Source organism: Diorhabda sublineata, chromosome X, assembly GCF_026230105.1.
Source record: "Diorhabda sublineata isolate icDioSubl1.1 chromosome X, icDioSubl1.1, whole genome shotgun sequence".
Lineage (NCBI taxonomy): Eukaryota > Metazoa > Arthropoda > Insecta > Coleoptera > Chrysomelidae > Diorhabda > Diorhabda sublineata.
In genome coordinates this window covers 18,245,396-18,259,048 of record NC_079485.1, presented here as the reverse complement: position 1 = coordinate 18,259,048, position 13,653 = coordinate 18,245,396, and the positions used below count along the sequence as shown (strand labels likewise).

At 29.8% G+C, this 13,653-nt stretch overlaps 1 long non-coding RNA gene across 1 annotated transcript; it reads right to left on the bottom strand.

The window, feature by feature from the left end:
- Window positions 1-440: 440 nt before the first annotated feature.
- On the bottom strand, window positions 441-2,267 carry LOC130450750 (uncharacterized). The gene is made up of 2 exons (XR_008910614.1): window positions 1,653-2,267; window positions 441-1,565 (listed from the first exon to the last, which is right to left on the bottom strand). It is a non-coding gene; the product is annotated as an uncharacterized LOC130450750 (long non-coding RNA).
- Window positions 2,268-13,653: the final 11,386 nt, after the last annotated feature.

Genomic DNA, 13,653 nt, shown 5'->3' with positions numbered 1-13,653 from the left:
ACGTCAGTAGCAATATCTGTTTTCAATGATAAAATTTCAGCAGAAATGTCGCTTTTCATAGTCGAAATCTTGTCATCAATATTGACCGAAATATTATTTTTCAGAGTTGAAATCTTCTCGTCCATATTAGCCGTAAGACCGTTCCTCATATTAGAAATCGACGAAATCAAGGTCCAAGACTCGTATTTGAATAAATATGTTTCTGAATGAAAGTCTTCACTTACCAACGCCACTTTGAGTTTTTCTACTAATTCACTCTTTTTACCGGATTTTTCCAACTCGCGATTCTCAAGTGTGGCTTTCAATTCCTTTACTTTTAGGTCACTTAGACTCTTGGCCATGTTTATGTCACATTTATTCACAATACCCCACACTTTATACCAATTTAACGTTGTTCGTATTTATTTACACTCTTTCTATTTATAAAACACTGTCTCTTACGTTCATAATTTATTTACAAACTATACAATATACTTAACTTATAATAGTTCACTTATAAATCTTACTTGAATAATTTCTGCGATTACTTTTATCAACTTGATCTTTCCACTACGGTTATTTATTTAAAACTAAACTAACTGCGTTTACACTAATCATTTATATACCTCTATAAAATTCTATAAAGTTCTAGAGCAAAAAAAAATAGAAATACATAAATAGAAATTATTTAGAAGAATTACTGCGAATAAACCGCCTGTTACTAAGAAAATTATATATAAATAAAAATAGAAAAAGAGGTTCGTGATGGGGATAGAGCTAAAGTGGGCAAAAAGCCATGTAAATCTGTAGAATATAAATGTTTATCATCAAAATTGTTCAAATATGTGATTAAAAATGACACTTTTTTGAAAATTTATTTTAGAATAAAAAAAATCTCATGCCAACTAGTTTATTCATAAATTTAAAAAGATTTACTTACACAATATAATAATAATATTTATTGCATCTGTACAGTTTGAAAGTTGGATGGGTAATGTCTTCTTAAAATCTAATATTCTTGCTTAAAAATAAGGGATTATATTATTGGTATTTGTTTAGGACAAGTACATAAAATGTAATAAAATAGTATATGTTTGTGTGGAATGTAAAAACCCTGAATTATACAATAAATAACAATAGAAGTTAAAATATAATGAAGAGACAAGATATTTTTATATTTAATATATACATTATACAGGGTGGGTTACAACAATTATAAAATTTATTTGTCTTCATGATAATGAGCTTATAGTCTATAGTATTGTAGTATTAAAGCCAGGAAATCTGGAAAAATTGTGATGATCTATGTATTTCAGGGGCGCTTTACAACAATAAAAATTTCTAATAACCAAAATCATATAAACAACTCACAAAACTATGCTATAAATTTGAGAGAAAACTACACCTTTAACGGTAGCAACTGTTCAGGAGATTCTTCTCTTGTAACTATTGTTCCAGCAATGAGTTGAAATTGTTCATCTTCTGCCTTCGTTTTCTGATTGTATTTTGATATGTCCTAAGTTTGTTAGATTTGGAAATAGTATCATGTGCTACCTCCCAAAATCGTTTGCTCCTCATTTTTTCATCTAAGTCGAAAAATAAAATTTCATAGTATATTAGTACGTAAAATGACAAATTACCAAGTACAAAATAATATTAATATAAATGCCAACCTTCTGAGAAAAGGTTTTTCTCTAGAGTTTGAAGGGATCGAGTCAAAATGTACGGTCATTGTAGTATTTTGTGAATTTAAATCCTTCAGGTAATCTTCATGAAGTTCTACCGTTAGTTCAGTATCCACAGCTGGTGCATCTGTACTGGTATCTAAAAATATGATTAATAATTAACAAAAATTATTTTACTTCAAGCACATTAACAAACTGTACAATCTATTTTTTTCTCACATCAATATCTTCACTGCTTAATCTTTTCCTTTCCAAGGGCCTCCTTTCTTGTACTTTTTTTTTGTAAATGTTTGGGAAATCAAAAACAAAAGGAACTGCTCCTGCTTTTAAAATTCTATTCCCATGTTCATTAACTTCAAAGTCTTCTTTGGTAAAGTGTTTTTCACAAATCCCTGTATAGTCACTTGGTTTAAAATTGTCTCTTCTTATAGCCACTAGCCATTTATGCCTAAGGTCGGGGTTTTTTGGTATTATAAAATGAAGGTACATCATAATTTTTGATTGCAATGATTACAAAATATTAATTTTTATTTGGAGAAAAAAAATTAATACTGATGTTAACATTCTTACTTGAAAAATTTCAAATCTGCACATTTCTTCCTTCTAGCCATACAGCTCATAGCACAACAAGATTGAATCATTTTCAAACCTCAAACTTGAACTTAAAAAACAAAATATTTCTCTGAATGCAATAAAATACAAAATGGTTCCATTTAAAAAATAAACAAAGTTGATATTTATGAAGTTAAACTTTGAACACTTTTTATACACACCCTGTATAAAATGAAAGAAGACAATTGAAGGAAGAAAGAATGAGTCAGGATTAGTTTCAGTAACATTAAATGAATCAGATATAAACAAACAAAAGAGTTTTTTGGTAGAAACTAAACAAGAAAATGTAAATAACTGGCATCGAAAATTAGGGCATATTAACATGAAAAATATGAAGAAAATTGTTGATTTAAAGATGGTATCGGAGATTGACTTGAAAAGTACAGATTGTAATTTTTTTGAGGTACCATGTGATATTTGTGTAAGAGCTCATCGTACAATATTTCCATTTAATTCAGAAAGGACTAGGGCAACAAGAACTTCAAAAACTATCCATACTGATTTATGTTGTCCAATTGATCCGCCAACCTAGGATAATAAAAACTATATTCTTACTCTTTTATTGATGATTACACAAATTGGACAGAAATCTATTTATTAGAATATAAAAATGAAGATTCAGACTTTGTACGATAATATATAGAAGTAAATGAAAATACAAAAATATGAAAGTTTCAACAATCAGATGTGTAAATAGAGGTGAATATAAAAACAATGAATTGATAGATACTGCAAAAAAAGTTTAAGGATATTAAAGTTGGACATGACTATACCATATACACCACAGTTAAATGGCAAAGCAGATCGCTTCAATAGAGTACTTATCGATAAAGTTGGATCACTATCATTTGACAGTCAAATTAAAAAGGAATTTTGGGATAAAGCAGCCAGAGTTGCAACTTACATATTAAACCAACTCCTACAGAATCTATACGATTTAATAAAACACCAATCGAAATGTGGGCAAATGAAAAACCTGCTATTAGAAGAATGCAAATTTTTGGAAGAGAAGCATATGCAAAGAGCCTTGGATACTTGAATGAAACTTGACGAAAGAAGTGAAGAATACTTATTACTATGCACCAAATGATTATGGATTATTTGATGAAAGAAAAAGAAAATTATAATAAGAAGAGATGTTATATTTATAAAATATAAAAATTGAATAGAAACATCAAAAATAGATTAAGCAAGAGAAAGAAAATAATATTCAACAAGTCCAAGAATAAATGCAAAATATTGAGGAAGATGAAATACAAAGCACATACGAAGAAACTAAAAACGTGGAAGAAATACCAGAACGAAGAAAAATTCAAGTAAAATCGGCGAAAGAAAATCAGCAAAACTGTTCACCAATAAATGAAGAAATAGAGAAAATTGTTACAGAAAGCGATATAGAATATATTTATGAAGAAAGTGATTGAGAGGAATCAACCTTAGGACAAAGCATTACAAGAGAAAGAAGTATTAAGAAATTAAGTCGATACAATTAAGCTAAGGACACATTTTTAACACATGTCAACACGACACGTCAGAATTCGACACATCAGATAGGCCGGACACATATGTGTGTTATAAAACGTGTGTGCCAGCTGACATTTTGATTTTTTAACCTGTTAAGTAGTATCCTCGACCTTCAGATTCACACAACACACATTTACAACCCTCCAGAGCTTATAATATAATGGAGCACCTACAAGAAGAGATGGATTGGTTGGATGAAGAGGAATGGGTTGCGGTTACTGCAGCATTGCTTGTGCTACAATATGAATCCAGGGAGTACTGGGTTCATCCAATAAACCAAGGTAGGCACGAATGTGGTGAATATCATGTTCTGTGGCCCGAAATTAGAAATGACGACGACAGGTGTAAAATGTATATCAGGATGACCAAGAAGGAATTCGACGTGGTTTACTATTTACTAGAAAGTAAATTAAAGAAGCAAAATACAAATTTTAGAGAAGCAATATCTGCCGAAGAACGACTTTTAATAATTTTAAGGTAGAAAATAACAAAACACAATATTATATTTTCTTAAATACAATCGAGTATAAGATTATTATAAAACTAGACATAATATTATTTTTGGAAAAGTAGATTAACATTTTATAAATTTATAAAATTAATCAATGTATTGGAAAAGGTATTTCCTGAAACATAAGTATTGGTTTGAGATTGTCGTTTTCGTTGGTCTCGGTAGTCCTTATTTCGGAAATTGTACAAAAACTCATACTTTCGTACCTCTTCTATAAATTGTATCTCAATTAACCGAAAGATAATTATAGATATATTATGGAAACGAATATAGTTAAGGAAACACGTTTCAGTCACGCTCAGAACAAACTCGGCACAAGTGGTGAATATAACCTACAACACTTCTGACGAAAATGTGACCAATGTAGATATTGAAAACACGCGTTAAAGCGTGTTGTCGGTCTCTGACGACATATCACAATAATATGCATAGATCTATTTAAAATAACGTAATAGATATTTATATAACACTTGTTAATGCGTGTTAACACGACACGTGTTGAAAATGTGTCCTTAACTTTATCGTCTTCAGAAATTTACTTTTATACGTTTATTCAGTGCATTGATGGTGTCGGAATTTAGATTTATTTGGTAAAGAATACTAGAATATACAGTGCATTTGTAAAAATCTTTAGTAAGATTATCTGAATAAAATTTAAAATCTATTATTCGCTAATCTATGATTTATTGATTATTAGTAATAGATTCTAACGTTATTGTGTACTTATTGGTTAAGATTTTGGACTTGTACATTCACTTTTTGGACTATTTTTTGTAGATTGTTTTTCAACACATTTAAAGCTTTTTCAATTTTTTTTCCGTTATTCGCATCTCAGGTTTAAAATAAAAATTTAAGAAAAGTACCACCTGCGAATTTGATATCCAATGAGCCTTTTTCCTGAGAATAATGCAGCGAACGTGTCACCAGAGGCAGCACTAGTAGTAGGGACAAACATAAAATATTTACATGCAAAGCAATTGTATTTACGTGATATTATTTTATTATTTAAAAATATAAATCTGATATAAAAAAATTTTTTTGAACTTGTATAATGCCAACAAAGCATTGCAGTTTTGCGAATTATACGTCGGATAATCGATATCCAGAAGAGAATGTGTTTTTTATACCATTTATAAAGCCTCATGTTGATGTGGTTAGATGTAATAAATGGATACATGCTTCGAGGAGTGTGGATTTAACAGTACAAAAAATTAATAAATATTCATATGTGTGCTCTAAACATTTTATTGGGGGGAAAGGTCCTACTGAAGAAAATCCAGATCCTGTTTCTGCAACAATTAGTAAAGTAAGTAATAATAAATTTTTTTTTAAGTAATGTTTGTGATTGGAGTAAAATCAAAATTTTTTAATGAAATATGAATGATTTAAGACGTAGTAGGCATGAAACAATTCTAAATAAATAAAAATAAGGTAAAAAATACTATTTATTAGCAATACACATACTGATTTAGTAATTTCTTACGTGTTGCTTTTTTTATTTTAAGGTTTTTGCTATTTACTGGGCTGATTGATTACTTGAGAAAATAAATTAATGTCTGCTAGCGTCAAAGTCATAAATGATTGACTATTTTATAACTGAAATTATGATAAAATAAATAAATTTAAAAACTTTCAACAAAATTTTTCCAACTAACAAACTTTTAATTTTTATAGATACCAAAAGCACGAAACAAACGTCCTTCAACATCAACAAACGATTTTCTGGGCAGTCCGCTTCAAAAATCAAAAAAAAAGAAAGATGTTGACACAGAATCTTCAAATCCAATCCAGCAAAATGATACTCTAGATGTTCTATTAGATAACAGTTTAACTCCTGAATCCATTAAGTCACCGTCAAGTAACGGAGAACACACCAATAAATCCGTAACTCATGCAGAAAGTCAAACATGCATGGAAGTTGAAAGCATTTTTGTAAAAAAATTACAGAAAGAGATTGAAAAAGTTACGAAAAAACTAAATACATCTACTCTTAATTATAAATCGTGTATGAATGATCGTAAAAAGTTTAAGTTTTATACAGGCTTAATGCCAGAAGATTTTGATATTGTGTGGAATTTTTTAGGTCCGCCAACAGAATCATCACTGATAATCTGGCATTCAAAATCTGAGACTAATAAACGTATAACGATAAAACAATTTAAAGCATTATCTTTAAAGAATCAACTTTTTTTAACTCTTGTGAGATTAAGATGTGGCTTTTTATTGTATGATTTGAGTTGCCGGTTTGGTATCAGTATTGGCTATATTTCGAAAATAACAACTACATGGATACAACTAATGTATTGTAAATTTAAACAACTAAATCATTTTCCATCAGCTAAAGATATCAGTAAGAACTTACCTCAAGCCTTCAAGAAATTTAAAAATATACGAGTAATTATTGATTGTTTTGAATGGAACATGGAGAAGCCTAAAAATTTTAGTCAACAAGGAAATACGTATTCAAGTTACAAATCTAATAACACAGTAAAGTTTTTGATTGGAATCATACCTACTGGAGGGTGTTGCTTTCTTTCAGATGGTTTTGAAGGGCGCATAACTGATACAAGTATAACTGGAAATAGTGGATTTTTTGAATATCTCGAGAAAGGTGACTTAATATTAGCAGATCGTGGTTTTAACATAGAAGATTTTTGTAATAAATATAAATGCACTGTATTAATGCCACCGTTTTTAAAATCGAGAAAAAAGTTTACAAAAAATGAAGTTAAGAGGGCAAGAGAGATTGCTTCGGCTCGAATACACGTGGAACGATTTATTGGGCGAATGAAACAGTTTAGAATAATGCAAAGAATTATACCTAAAACTTTATTGCCTATTGTATCACAAATTGTTTTTGTAATTGCAATGTTAATAAATTTTCAGGAGCCACTTGTTACATAAATATTTCAATAAAATTTATTAAAATAACTATAACACTATAATTATTTTGTTTTGTCTGATTAGTTCAGTAAGTACAGCATCATCAGTCATAAGTTTTAAAATATTTTTAAACAAAAAATAAGCATAAAACATTTATGGTAACAACATACACATATAACATCCTATTATTAAAAATCTTAAAAACATTAACTGTTGTTTTTATTACACTTATATGTCCATCACAAATAGAGGTAAGTTTCGTGGTAGTCTCATCTCAAAAAATTCCATAGCTAAGATATTATGGACTTTGCATAGTTTAGTTGTTAGGGCATTTATAAAAGTTTGATCTCGAGATATTCTCTCAACCTTCAAAAATAACTCCTCTTCCATTATTTATACAGTCGTTGACCCTATTGTATACCAATAAAAGATTACTAAAATATTAAATACTAACTAACTGATAAGTTTATCACTGAGAGTCATCATCTGCATATGTGTGCGAAATTATTTTTAAAATTAATTAAATGAATAATAAATTTTTCATTATTGATTACCATTGATTACAATAGCATATAACCTCTATTTTTTATTAAATTATATTCATTTATTATATTTAATTAATTTCATTACCGTAAATATTTGATACATATTTCACTCGGAAATAAATCTGAAAATCATAATAATTTTCAATTTCTTTTATTACAGTTTGAATCTACCGCTACTATTTTACTAGAGTCTGTATACTAACCTGTCTATTAATTCATTTTTTTTTTCCACTTATTTTTAAATTACGACAACCAAGCCAGCGTTTTAATGTTACAACATTGTTATCTTTTACGGTTGCAAATTTTAATTTTGCTCCAGGAACATCGTCCTCTGTTAAAAACATTTTTTTTCAAGTACACTACTGTGTGTTTATATGGGGATTTGACAGTGTTTGTCCCTACTGAACTACTAGCGCTGCTAGTGAGTAATTTTTCGTACTTCAGGAAAAAGGCTCATTCTTTGGTAATTCGTCAATTATAGAATTCAAATAATCGAGTTTTGCTGGTATATTTAAATTTCGCGAAGCGTTTTCATGGTTAGAGGAATTATTTATATTGCGGAATATTATACCTAATATTTCGATTTCTTTTTCATATTGTCTTAACAAAATTCGAAATATCAGGAAAAATTTGTAAGCTTAAAAAATTATTATACGGTTCGAAGCAAGCTCCATTGAAATGGAATGAACATTTTACCAAATTTTTAAAAGAAAACGACATGGATGCCTTAAATGTTGACTAATGTATATTTAAAAATAATACTGGACCCATATTTCTAGCAATATAAGAGTGAGTGAGTGAAGAGTTATTATTTGGAGAAAAAATAGAAGGAATAGATAACCTGTTATGAAAACACGAAAAAAAAAATTATTAAGAAATTTGACAATGTTGATTGTTTTTTGGAATTAAATTAACGAGAACTACAAATTCAATAAAATTAGATCAAGATCAATCACAGATTATGAAAAAAAAAACAAACAAATAAAAGAACTGATGTCATTTCCATATCGTGAAGCTGTAGTCTACTGTATTTATGAAATCGAACGACATATTCGACATATAACTATTGTGGTCAAAATTTAGAAAATCCATCGAAGAAAGATGTTCAGAATGTGAAGAGAAGTATGAAAAGAAGAAAATACAAAAACTGAAGTTTACACTGACAGTTACTTTGCGGGATACAAGAACACCAGGCTACGCCATATTTTATGGTGGAGGACCCGTCATTTGGTGTTCCAGAACATAACCTGTTGTAGCACTGAAGCGGAATTTATTGCCACTGCCGAAAATCAGTTAAGGAAGTTGGAATTTGAAAAAACTAGTGATGAAAGATGCAGATGCATGTTTGAAAATGGGCAATCAGAGTGCAATAAATATTCTTAAGAATGAACTCAATTTTATTCATGAAAAAGTAAGAGACGGTCTAATTAAAACAAAATACTAATGTCAGGAAAATAATACAGCAGAAATTTTTACTAAATCACTTCAGACATATATATATATATATATATATTATATATATATATATATATATATATATATATATATATATATATATATATATATATATATATTATATATATATATATATGTAAAGAAAAATATAATTTTCTTTTGCGTGTTATTTTGCCGTACGTCACATAAAGTCCGTTTGTGACAGATGATCTGTCACTGTCATCGATGGGAAGCAGGGCATAACCTCGAATGTCGTGTTGTGTGATTGTGTGGAAAACAATTTCATTTTTAAGTTTATTTTAATTTGTGATTTTGGAACAGACATTGTTAATAATAACATTAAATGTCGTTTCTTTTCTTACAGGTATGAAATATTTGTTTAGTACTAAATAGGTGCATACTTTTGTTTCATGTAATTTTTAGTTTACATGTTAATAACAATAAATCTCTTTTCTTACAGAGAAACACAATTGTGTTTGATTGACTGTGTCACCAAAACCACAGATATATTGGAAATTGTCTTATAAAACGACATTTATTGTTAACAAAATGGAAAAGTTGAAGTTTACTTTTCAAGTGAAACCAACAACAGACGGAAAGTCAAACTATATCGCAATTGTGACTGAAGATGAAAAATATTTCCTCATTCCTGAAGAATTCCAAGCTATTTCACAGCACACATATATTCAAACTTCGAAAACTTTTATCACAGTGAAAAATACATTAAAAAAAAGACATCAAACTAGAAGTGTTTGGATAAAAACAACAGAGGATATATTAAAAACATATGTTGATGAGGATGGCAATATGATTTTTCAGAACCAATTTCTAGAGGAAACTACCAAAGAACAATTGACTGTCGTAAGCAAAACGTGTTCAGAAGATCCTATAGCCAAAATTTTAGAGAAATTAATAGAAAACCAGGAGAAAAAAGAAAAACAAAGCATAAAGAAGCTAGCTGACAAGTTTGTAATTGAAAAATTTGATGGAAAGAGTTCAAATGCAAATCAGTGGATGGAAGTATTTGAAAAAGAATGTGAAAGGTTCAATGTATTAAAAGACGAAGAAAGAATTGAAATCTTTAGATTATTTCTTGAAAAATCGTGCACTGATTAGTATTCTTCCATGATAATCAAACTTACCTTACATTCCGAGTGGTTACAATGGAAATCGAGCTTTATACAGACTTATGCAAATAAAGGTTGGACTACTAGCAAGTATGCTTTATCGTTCAAATATCAATATGGATCTTTATTAGAATATGCAGTTAAAAAAGAAAAACTTTTACTAGAAGTAAGAAAAACAATAGATGAAGGGACACTTATTGATATAATTGCCGCCGGCTTACCAGATTTTATAACTGATCGAATCAACAAGGAAGAAATTTTACATACTAAAGACTTGTTTAGTGAACTTGGAAAATTAGAACATTTGGTTGCAAAGAAAAAAAATATTAAGAAAAAAGACGATATCAAGCAAGTAAAAGAAAAATGTAGTATTTGTGAAAAATTAAAAAAGGGTGTACGCTATCATTCAGAAGATTCCTGTTGGTTTAGAACAAAATCAGATACAGAAAAGGATAAAAAGCAAATAAAGCTCGTTAACAATTCAGAATTGGAATGTGAATTGCAGTGTGAAGATCAAAAAAACTAATAGTGCCGCCATTGATCAAAGTCAAATTAGTACTCAATAAGAATGTTGAAGTTTTTGGGATCTATGACTCAGGCTCTAATGTCTCATTGATAAATTCAAGATTGTTAAAAATAAATAATAAGGAAACCAGTCACTACAACAATACTAATTTGAAAACGATTAATGGCGTTAAAAAGGCAAATGGCATAATTACAATAGATATAGCCATTTTTGATGTGGAAAAGAAAATGAATGTTTTTGTAATAGACAAGGAAAATTTCGATTATGACTTCTTAGTGGGACTAGATTGTATAAAAGAGTTTTACCTAGTTCAAAATGCAAACTTAGAAATTAATCAGAAAATACCCATACAAAGAAGTGGAACAGTTTCTAAGGAAACAGATTCAGATATAATTTCTATAAAAATAAAATCTGATAATTTAATAAACTTCAATGAAGACATATGTGGAAAAGACTTTCAAATTTGTATTAATCATCTAGACTTTGAAAAACAGGCATTGATTGATGAATTAATATCAAAAAATAAGTCAGTATTTGCAAAGGACAAATTTGACATAGGAAAGGTAACGGATTATGAAGCACACATAGACCTGTTAACAGAAAAATATTGTAGTAAACGTCCATATCGTTGCACAATTGAAGACAAGAAAGAAATTGAGAATCAAATTGCAAAATTATTGGAAAAAAATATAATAGAAGAATCATATAGCCCATTCGCAGCACCGGTCACATTAGCATATAAAAGAGAAGAAGATAAAAAATCAAGATTGTGCATTGATTTTCGAGACTTAAATAAAATAGTTGTGCCTCAGTCACAGCCATTCCCTCTTATTGAAGACCTAATATTAAAGACAAGGGACTGCAAGTTTTTCTCAACACTAGACCTAAATTCAGCGTTTTGGTCTATACCTTTGCGTGTAACTGACAGATACAAAACTGCATTTGTGACACAGGAGGGGCACTACCAATGGACCTGCTTACCATTTGGATTAAAAACATCTCCAGCTATATTCCAGAGAATAATGTGCAATATCATACGGAAGCACAAGCTGGAAGAGTTTACGGTATGTTTTATCGATGATATTTTGCTATTTTCAAAATCATTTTCGGATCATGTAAGACATCTAGAACAACTCTTTCAAGCAATTAAAAATGAAGGTTTGAAACTAAAATTCTCTAAATGCACATTTGCAGCGGATACAGTCAAATACTTGGGTCATGTGATACAAAATAATTCAGTTAGACCGTTGAAAGACAATTTAATATCAATAAAAAACTTCCCGATTCCAAAGAATCAGAAAAATGTGAGGCAATTCCTGGGAAAGATAAACTTTTATCATAAGTATGTGCCAAATATAGCAATAAAGTTGGAACCATTACATAACCTTTTAAGAAAAGGACAAACCTTTAACTGGACCGAAGCATGCCAAGAGTCATTTGATGAAATGAAACAAATATTATGTTCTCAACCGGTATTGACAATCTTTGATCCAAACCTACCTATTCACATATACACAGATGCCAGTATACTAGGAGTAGGAGCAATACTAAAACAGCCACAAGGAAATAATGAAGAAAAACCAGTAGCATATTTTTCTAAAAAGTTAAATGAAGTCCAAAAAAGAAAGAAAGCTATATATCTGGAATGCCTGGCAGTCAAAGAATGTGTAAAGTATTGGCAACATCTATTAATGGGTAGGAAATTCATTGTCTTTTCAGATCACAAGCCATTAGAGAACATGAACATAAGGTCTAGAACTGACGAAGAACTAGGCGATTTAACATATTACTTATCACAATATGATTTCCAAATTAAATATTCTCCAGGAAGATACAACACTGAAGCTGATTGCCTGAGCAGGAACCCAGTGCTTGATCCAAATGAAAACCTAGAGGATCAGTTGAAAGTAGTGAATACAATAACACTAGAAGATATCTTAAAAGATCAAATTAAAAATGAATATATACAATGCAGAAAAGGAAAGTTAGTAAAAAGAAATAATGTTTACTACAAGCAAGTAAAGAAAAAGGAAAAAATCATTATATCAGAGGAATTGAGCATAGAACTCATGAAAAATGTACATACAGATCTAGGCCACATAGGAATTAAACAGATGCAGAAAATGATTAGCTCAGTGTATGCAGCAGAAAATATGACTAAAAACATAAAATTAATCTGTGAGGGTTGTATAGTATGTTTAAAGAATAAATCAAGAGGACATAATAAATATGGACTGATGTCTCATTTGGGTCCTGCTACAAAACCTTTTCAGATATGCTCTATTGACACCATAGGAGGTTTCGGAGGTTCCAGATCAACGAAGAGATATTTACACCTTTTATCAGATCATTTCACCCGATATGCATATATTCTAACATCAAGTACCCAAAATGCAAATGACTTCATAAAGCTGATAAAGAATTGTGCAGAGAGTGATAACATTGAATTGATATTATCAGACCAATACCCAGGTATCAACTCTAAGGAATTCAAGAGATTCTTGGATGAAAATAATATTCCCATAATTTTTACAGCAGTGAACTCTCCTTTCTCAAACGGCTTAAACGAGAGATTAAATCAAACATTGGTCAATAAAAGAAGGTGCAGGATGAACGAACATGACAAGAAAAAAGCATGGACATCTGTAGCTCACAGTTGTGTACAAAAATACAATGAAACGGAACACACTGTTACTGGATATGCTCCAAAGTACCTTCTTTATGGCACAGATGTCACGATTTTGCCAAATGAGCTGAAACAAAAGAAGTCTGACTACGATTTAATACAGGCCAGAGAAAAGGCACT